Below are 9,485 nucleotides of genomic sequence, written 5' to 3' on the forward strand. Positions count from 1 at the left end.
CACGTTTTTATGGACCAGCTGCAGAAATGCAAGGCGTAGTGATTCTCTACACATCCACTGGGCTTCCAGGTTTCTCACCCTTGGGCCATCAAGTTTTCCTTTGCCAAAATAAAGGCATAGCACATGAGACTAAACTTACTCACTAGTAGTATCCAGTTCTCAGTGACGATTGTGAGATGGTTTCCATGCTTAATGTCTCCCCAGAATATCTAAGTCATACGTAAGTCTATGCAGATGCTTCTGACATGCCCGTGGAGAACCAATTCTAAAGTTCAGGCTTATGAGAAATATTTTTTTTTCTGGGGACCATTACAATAAATCAGTCTCCTGTGATGTAGGGTTTCAGCAGTTTTCCAAAACAAAAACACCACTTTTTTTCCCCCTTCTTCTCCCCCTTCCTTCAGCTCAAAGCTTTGGCATCAAGCACAACATTCATTTCCACTTATTGTCCGAGAGCAGAAAACTATAATCTTCACACCAAATGAAATGCTGTTTATAACCCCAGTTAGTCATCATGAGAGGGGCTTCCCACCTTCAAAAAATAAAAATAAAAATAAAATCTGCCTCTTGCTCTGAGTTTCCACTAATACATAAAGAAAACATAGTAACAAGACCAATCCCATATTATCAAATATATATATATATATGAAACATTGTTCAGGAGTTTATCCAGAAACCACCCAAACACTGTGTTATAAGTTTCCATGTGAGGCTTTATGTTGGCAAACAGATAAAGAACACAGTGGGACAGATTTCCAAAATAGGCTAAGTCAGTATTATTCCCTTGACTTCATTCATGCAGTGCAGTTCTGGCCTGAGATACCAAAGCCAGAGGCACCAGGATCAGAAGTGAAATTAGAGCCTGCAATTCCCATTAGCATTTCTTGTAATAGCAGTCTTTGCTTGAACTGCTACATCTTGCTGCTTCCTGAAGTGTGAGTAATTATTGGGGATGCTAGGAAAAAAAAAAACCCTTGTGGATACAACCTCGCATGTCCCTACTTTAGCATAGTGGGCACACCTTTGCAGGGAGCCTGGCTTGTTTTTCTGGGCATGCAAACACTCAATGTCTGCTTTTCAGTGTGATGTTTTGTGCATACAGATGACAGCACATGCAAAATGTCAGCATGGTCATTTAATCTGGCTGGTGGAGAACGAGCCTTGCGATGTCCAAACTAAAATATGTTACCCTTTGGAAGGATCACATCACTGCCAACAGGCAAAATGATCAAAACTGCTTATCAGCTGTGTGTGGAACGAGGCCAGAGCACGGCTGGAGCACGGGCCTTTCTTTGCCCATACATCAAACCGTCTGCATTATCAGCCACTTCGCTGCAGGCTCCCAGTGAGCCTTGTCACGGTCCCTCTGTGTCCACAGGGCAGTGCACCCAGGCCTGGAAGAGGAGGATGAGAAAGCCTCTGAGCTTCTTTGCTGAGCGTTTCCTGTTTCATTTGTTTCTTTGTTTTGAAAAAGAGAAGAAAGAATCTGTCCTGAATGTCATGTATAGAGACACTGGCTCTGAAACCGCTGCAGTGCTCCCATTCAGCTCCAAGCATCCCTGCGCTCAATGGCCTTTTATCTCCCGATCAGGGACATGACAGGAACTGCGGTTACCATGTCAGCAGCAACTATGGCAGACTCTGAGGGATCAGGACCTTCAGCCACAGGTTATGGACTCCATACATATTCACAGAGTCCTGGGACCACTCAGGCCCCTCTTGTAACGTTGGGAATGCATCTAACCACACCAGTATGGCATTTACGTTATACACGCATAACATCTAAACCTTGGAGCTTTTTTACAGTGAAACAATTTAAATTTCCACTGATTTATTTTCTGAGCATTCACTGAGCTATGGTTTTGCAAAAGCACTGTGAGGTCACTGACATACGAATCGTGTCTCTTCTACCTCTCTGGAATACAACTCTCATGTTGAAATCTCGTGTTGGAATGACTCAGTTGTTTTTTTTTCTCTCTTTGAGTTTTGTTTATTCTCGGGTTGAGTATTTCAGCTTGTCACTTCTCTGCAGTTGGTTGGTTAAGTCATCCGCTTGTGCTTCCTGACAGGGAATTACGACCAGGCTGATGGGCAGATTGCTGATGAAAGTGCCAGCAAAAAGCATCCAGCAAATTTGCCTTTTGCTGCTGTTTGGGGCCCAGCAACTCCAACCCATGACTGCTGCTGAAGAGAATTCAAATAAACATCAAGATGGACAAAGTGGGCTGGTTGGAAAGCTCACCTGCAAATCCACAGAAAATAATACGGTCCAGTGTGTATGCAGGTCTAGTCTGCCTGGTTTATGCTAAGAGCTCTCTCTCAAATTAAAAGCAGATATTTCCCTAGTTTGTTAGACCCCACAATCGTTTCCACATCTAGGTGACAGTGAGTCAGCCCTCTGCTTTCCTAGCATTGCCCTGCTGCTTTCTGCAAGGGAACTAATGTGGATGTCTCCCCAGGCTGTCTATATTCATTTCAGAAACGCGTCTGGGTATTTTTCATGTTGCAGAAATGTTTCCAAAAGGCTTAGTTCCCTTGCTCAGGCTGCAAGAACCGGGACACGGGAGTGGAAACGGGAACCCACGGCCGCGTGAATCCACTTGCCGCAAACCCCCGTTTCCAGCAGCTCGCTTTCCCTTCGCATGGACCAAACCCTGCCCTCCATCACCCAGAAGTTAGGGGCAAAGCCGGCAGCCCTCTGTTTTTTTCGGAGGGGCCGCAGGAGCCGGGCCGGGTCCCGCGGTGTCTGCTGCCCTCCGGCGGCTGCGCCCGGACCCGTGCGTGCGGCTCGGGGCGAGGCGCACCCGCGACCACGACCCCACAAACACCCCCCGACACCCATCCCTGCCTCGGTGCAGCCCCAAGAACTCCCCCAGGTGGCTTCGTAGCAATGGGGGCAGCGTTTAGTGACAGCACATGAAGCTTTCTAACCGGGAATCCAGCGATAACGCCAAATATCTGGCACGCACCAAGCCCAACGTGGGGGAAATAACCTGGGTAATATCTACAGCCGTAACCCAAAAATATGTGGGTGGTGGGGGCTGGTTTCGTTTCTTTCAAACCCTACGTTTTCTTTTGGTTTGTTGTTGTTTGCTTGGTGTGCCCTTTGTTGGATTTGCAGACGTGATGCTGTGGAAAGGGTGCCAAACTGTGCTTTGTCCTGCTCTGTCCATCGCCCCTGGTGTGGATCTGGCCGTTTTCCGTCACTCTTGCAGCCTCTTAACTTCACAGAGAGGGGAAAGTCAAGGAGTGCAAGGGGATTTCAGGGTTTCACCATTGCAAGAGAACAGAAACAAACAAACTGTGGAGTACAAGTCTGCTAGAGTCACAGTTCCTGAACTCCGTATGAAAATAAAACAGACCAGAAAAGTGCAGGCTCAGCAGTCAATAATGTTAGGGTGGAAAGTGCTCCGACTGAAAAAAAAGAAATGGTAGTCTGAGAACGGGCCAGAAATTAGGTGGGATTCTGGAAAAGGGCTGGGAGAACCAGGCACAGGATTAGGGAGAGGAAAGGAGAAAATGGGGGGAACGGGGTTTGGTGGTGACCACGAGGAGCTCGTCGGGAAGCACATGGGTCTTGCTGCAGGACCAGCTCGGCTCCCCTGCAGTCCCTGGGAATGAGCCGTGCACCAGGAAAACAGAGGGGGAACTGATTTTGCATGGGGTCGGTTATTTCCGATGGTTTGGGGACAGGAGAGGGGAGTCTTTCCAAGCCCTCAGGTAATCAGACTCGTGCAGCGAAGCGTGGTGTTTGTTTCTGCCTGTTACCACAGCAGATATCTCCCTCGGCTGCGGAGCCGTCGCTTCCCCCGATCCCTCCCCGACTCAAGGCCCCTTTCACATCGCAGCAAGCTATGCAGTCATTTCTTGAGGGAGTGAATTCCAGCGAGCTGCTCTCTAGGGAACCTGCCTTATTTAGAGAGAAACCACAAGCCAGGGAGATCTGGGAGGGGAGAGAGGGGAAAAAGAGATCAGGCTTGTTTAGAAGCAGCAGCTAAACAGCTGGGAGATCTTTCAGTTGGTTTATATTTCTAACTCTGTTTGGGTCTTGCTTTACAACCTCCAATGAAAACAAATCGGGATTGTTTCCTCCTTCTTGGAATGTCTGTTTAGGGTTTTAAAGGGGGGGAACTCCACATGGGTTCTGGGGAATCATTGCTTTCCCAAAGCCCACAGCCTCTTTATCCCCCGGCTAACCCCTCCGGCACACACTCACACACGCAGCCCCCCTCTCTTCCATCCAGGCACACGATACAAATAAAGACATGCATGAAATTCCTCTGTTGCTTGTTGCAAAAGTGGCATTTCACCCTTCTCCGAGGAAGGAAAAAAATTTTCATGTGTGGGATCACTGTGGGATAAACTATCATTGACGGTTGCATAAATCACATGGACTTTGACTTTTTTTTCCCGAGTCACAAAAACAGAATGTCCACAAAAAAAAAAATAATAATAATTTCTTTGCTACATGCAAAAGTCACGTTTATTCATTCATGGGATTATTTCTGAATCCTGAGCGCTGAATTCATGCTGTTTTCCATTTCCACGAGCGCAGACACGGTTGCAACCCATCACAGTCAAGCCCCAAGACGCACACACGGACACTTCTTGCCATCCGTGCACTATTTACACACCAGGCTGGGGCGTAGCTGCTGCTTAGGCTGCTTTGAAGTTGTTTCAATCGCAAACTACGCGCCCTGACACTTTGGAAAATGAAAGCAGGGACTGCAGGCACCCCAAGAAGAACAGAAAAGCATGCAGACCCCGTGAAAGAGGGGAAGGGCTCGGCAGAGGAGCGGCTGGATGTGCTCGGGGAATGGGGCTCTGGATCAGGAGGAGGAGGAGATAGGCAGCAGCTCAAGCGTGCCCATCGCTGGGGGATTTATTTTTTATGTGTAAAATTACCCACAAAATTACACGCTTAAGATGCATATACACGAGTGTGCATGGGTACACGTGTATTGGTGTGGTCTCCCTCACAGCACAGGCACCCGGGCTCAGGGAGCCTGCTCAGGCCCCGGAGCACTGCAGGAGCCCCCAGACCCGAGCGGCCACCCCAAAAAAAAGCCCCCTAAAGCCACCGCTCTGGACACTGCCCCCAGGGCAGCGCCCCCCGGAGCTCTTCACCCTTTCGGGGAAGAACCACGGCGCCGTTCTCCTTCCCCCCGAACCCTTTAACAAAACTCCGCTTCCCCTGGCGGGGGATGGCAAGGGTACCCCCCCCGCTGCTCCGTTATCCCGTTTATTTCCCCCAAAACGGCGCTGCCGGCGCCGGGCGACCCCAAGCGCTATCCCCGGCCCCGCGCCGCTGCAGCGCCCCGAATGGCCACAAGGTGGCGCTCGCCGCCGCTGCCGCTCCCCTCCCTGGCACCTCCCCCTTCATTTGCATACGCGCCGCGGATTGGCCGGCGCACCTTCCGCGTCACTCCTGACGGTCAGAGGCTCGCCGGCCAATAGCTCACCGGGCGCCGCGCCATTGGCTGGCGCGGGGCTGTCAATCAGGGCTCATTTGCATGCCGGGCGCACCGCCCCGGGGCCGCCGTGGGAGCGGGGCCGGGCGCGTTCCCACGGTGCGGGGCCGGGCGCGGGGCCGCGCAGCGCGTGCCCGCAGCCGGGACAGCCCGGCGGTGACCCGCACCCGGCCCCCCGCGCCTGTGCGGGGCTCCCCGGCAGAGCCCGAGCGGCAGAGCGGGGCTCCGGGCGGGGCAGCGCCCGGGCGGGAGCGGTGCAGGCAGAGACCCGGCACGGGACGGGCTGCGGGGACCGCCTGCAGCCGCTCCGTGTCGGGGGGAGCCCCCCGGTCACCCTCCCGGGGCGGGGGAGGGGCAGCACCCGCAGCACGGGACCACCGAGCCCGCGGCCGCCCCCTCGCTGCCGCCGCGCCAGCGCCGGCACCACCCGGCCCGCTACGTCACGGGCGGCGCGCACCAATCAGCGCGCGGGATGGGGGCAGTGCGCGGCCGTGATTTAGGAGTGGCCGGCAGTGATTGACGGCGGGGCCGGGCGAGGGGGGGGGCGCTCCCGGGGCGTCCCAATGTTCCCCCCCTGCACCGCCCCGATGGGCAGCAGCAGCACCGGGAGGCGCCCGATGGGTGCTCCTTGGGCAGCTCCAGCCCCCCAGAGCCTGTGCGGCGAGGCCGGCTTTGTCGGAGGGATCGTGTTTAAAAACACCAAAAAAAAAAAATAAATAAAATTAAAATAATTAAAAACAAAACAAAACACCACCAGATCCGTCTCAGCCTCCCGCCTGTCACCGCCGTTAATTTATTGCAGAAATCGGAAAAGAAGCAGCCTGATGGCGTCACACGGGTGGGGTCGTTTCGTCACGGGGTGATTTGAGGAGGGGGAACCGGGCGGGGGTTGGACCGGGACCGCGGCTCCCGCCGGGTGTTGGATTGCGGCGGCGGCGAGGCGATGCTTTGATTGCCCGAGAGGTGTCTGTTTTTCCTTTCTTTTGCAACTCGAGTAAACACGAGAGGGCGTTTCGAGCCTTTGATCCGCGCTCCGTACTGTAAGGAAAACAAGCCGTGAACTTCAAACGGGACGGAGGCATTCTGGGGTTAATTTCGCTTCCTAAATGGCTGGACGCGGCAATAAATCACGAGCTCCCTCCCCTCCAGGAAAGCGCTAATCAGAGGAAATATGTACCACAAGCGCCCTTCACCAGCGGCAGCCTCAGACACGGCGGAGGCTGTAATCTGACGGATCAAAATCCGTGCGCACGATATTAGAGATCCGCAGGTTTCATAAATCTTCGCAGGCGACGGCTCCGCGGGGCCGGGGAGCGGGAGGGGGCGGGGGGGGAGTGCCCGGCAGTAATGTGGGCACCGTGAAAATTCACTTCCTCGCCAGCGCCGCATTAAGTAAACCCAACACCGAAATGTTGTCTGGCAATCTGTCTTGAAAAGGTTACAGTGTGTTAAAGATTTGGAAAGCTCCATAAAGCAGTAAAGATTATGAAGTACAGCTTAAGGTTTATCAAATGACTTCCCGTGCCGGGCCAACCTTTAAACCGAAGGCAAAACCTGAAGCCTGTGATCTTTGCAGCCTTAGCCCATAAATGTGTTGGAGGAGGGATTCTGTTTTCTGCTGCTTTATGGTATCGCTTCTGCAACACGTAATTTAAACCTACTTTTCAGGAGCCAGTATCTGGTAGTAAAACTAATACCGGGCAATTAGACGGGGGGCCGTAAAACCGCCTAAGGTAGGCGCAGCTCGCAGGAACACCCACCCAAAAGCGGCAGCTGGGGAGCGGGGAAAACGTCCTGGCAAGGCTGGGGACAGCCCCGGAACCGGGGGTGCGGAGCCCTCCGGGAGCTGCACCGGGACGAGAGGGGCCCCCCCGGGCTCCCCCGGCACCGGGCTCCTCCCCGGGCCGCCCGCGTCCCCCCGCCCCGGCCCCGAAGCACCCGGCGATTTTTAGGGGGTTCTTTGATCTGGGCAAGTGTCAGAGTCCCGAAAGCCGGGGCTCAAATAACACGTCGTTACGGCAAACAAATTTCTGCAGGCAGCTTTATGGCTTTATTGTCTGTGGCACGGATAAACTCGGGGAATTAGCAGGTATGGAGGGGGGGGGCTAAGAGGGGGGGAGAGCAGAAAGCTCGCCTGAAATAAAGTACACATCTGTTTCCAAGAGAAAATAGGGTAAAAAACACCCACAGAGGCTGGCGTAGTCGCCAGTGGCTGTAAGGACAGGGAAAAGCACCGTAATGTCTGCTAGCTCTTAAGTGGCCCTGAAGTGGATATTTACATTCACAACAGTCGTTGTTTTTTTTTTTTTTTAATCTTTTTTAATTAGTAGTTTTATAATTATCCTCATTACGCATATTTATTTAACATACAAATACAAAAAAAAATAGCCTGGTGTTTACACATAATCATATGCTCACAATTCCTTTTGCGCTCGCAAGCAGGCATGCTTAAAGAAAGCGCAGAGCATCATAAAACTTAAACGGGGGTGGATTTTTATGGGCTCGTGTATTAATAGTCTCCAATAAAATAAAGCTCACTGTGTATGTGTGTGGTTTGCGGGCATATGGCTACACTCACCGCCCAGTTCTCCATTCGTTAGGTAACTAGTGTGCATGTACACGTACCATTAACACGTATTGATACATTTTTGGGTGTCTGTGTGTGTGCCCGTACATACCGAGTTTCCGACCTGAGGGAATAATATATCATCTCTGATATTCCGACAAGCGGCTTTTTAATGTCCTAAATATTTTGGGAGCCAGCGACTACGCCGCTGGAAATAATGGATTTTCTATGAGATATAAAAGAAAAATGTATCGACATTTTTCCTCCCCTTTGAAAGCCCTTCAGAAGTCCGGAAAGGAAAATCCCGGAGATTTGCGAGGGCATTAAGTCGTTTCGCTCCCTGTTTGCACACATACACACAAACACACACACACACACCGGCTCCCCCTTTGTATGGGGCTCAAACCCCTGCAAGGGCGCGGGGGTGTTTAGTGGTGCGAGTTGGGAGCTTGGTTTCCCTTGGGGTGTGCATGCGTGGGGACGGAATATATCGTGCAGACAAGTGTTTTACATGGGTGTCACACAGAGCAGCTGCTTTCAGCCTCGGCTCTGGGTCCCGGTCCCGGTGCCCCCTCCCCAGGTGCCGCGGGGCTTCGTTCCCTACTGTAGCCCCCAGCTCGCAGCTTTGTCTTTATTTCCCGGTAATGAGTACAAATATTTCCCCTCACAGAGAAAAGCTCGCCGGGGCTGTGTGGAGGCCGGTAACCTCTGGCAGGAGCCGTCACCCAACACTCACTCCCCCGTAATGGACCACAGTGGGCGCACGTTTAATTTACTGCGCCGCGAGTTATTGCAGGGGCTGCGGGCGGGGGGCTGCGGGCTACAAATGAGCGTTTGGCCACCGAGCGGAAAACGCCGCCCCTGGGGCGGCCGGGCAAAGCCACGGGGTACCCGAGCCCATCCCCGGCCCCGTTTTTCCACCGATTTCACGCTTTTTGGGTTAAAAACAAAAACAGCAAAAAAAGGATGCTGCAAGGCGACGCCCCCGGGAACGCTGCAGGCTGAGAGCCGGGGGGGGGCTGCCAACGGGTGCCTCTCCCGTAAGGTCCCCGGGTGGGGTGGAGGAGCTGGGGGGGCGAAGCGGGGACCCGTCTGGCGGCGTGGGGGTGCCGCCGGCTGCAGCCAGCTCCCGCCCGGGGGCAGAGCGGCCGCGGAGCCTTTTTACAAAACGGGCTAACAAGGAACGGGGGCAGCGGCGGCACCCGTGGGGGGGGGGGGGGGGGGTCGGAGGAAGCCCGGTGGGATATTACCCCGCTGGCTTCGCCTTTGATCCGTAGGAAGCAGGTCCCGCGCTGCGTGACCCATTAAACTAATCAGATTATAAGGATCAGCGGGGGGGGGCGGGGGCCGCTAATGGTTGCCAGCTGCCCGGGCCCGCTCCCGCTCCGTCCCGGCGCTGCGAGGAGCGGCGGGGCCGGGGCAGGGGCCGGGGCAGGGCGCGGGGGCGG

The sequence above is a fragment of the Netta rufina genome (genome assembly GCF_964035555.1).
Source record: "Netta rufina genome assembly, chromosome: 2".
Lineage (NCBI taxonomy): Eukaryota > Metazoa > Chordata > Aves > Anseriformes > Anatidae > Netta > Netta rufina.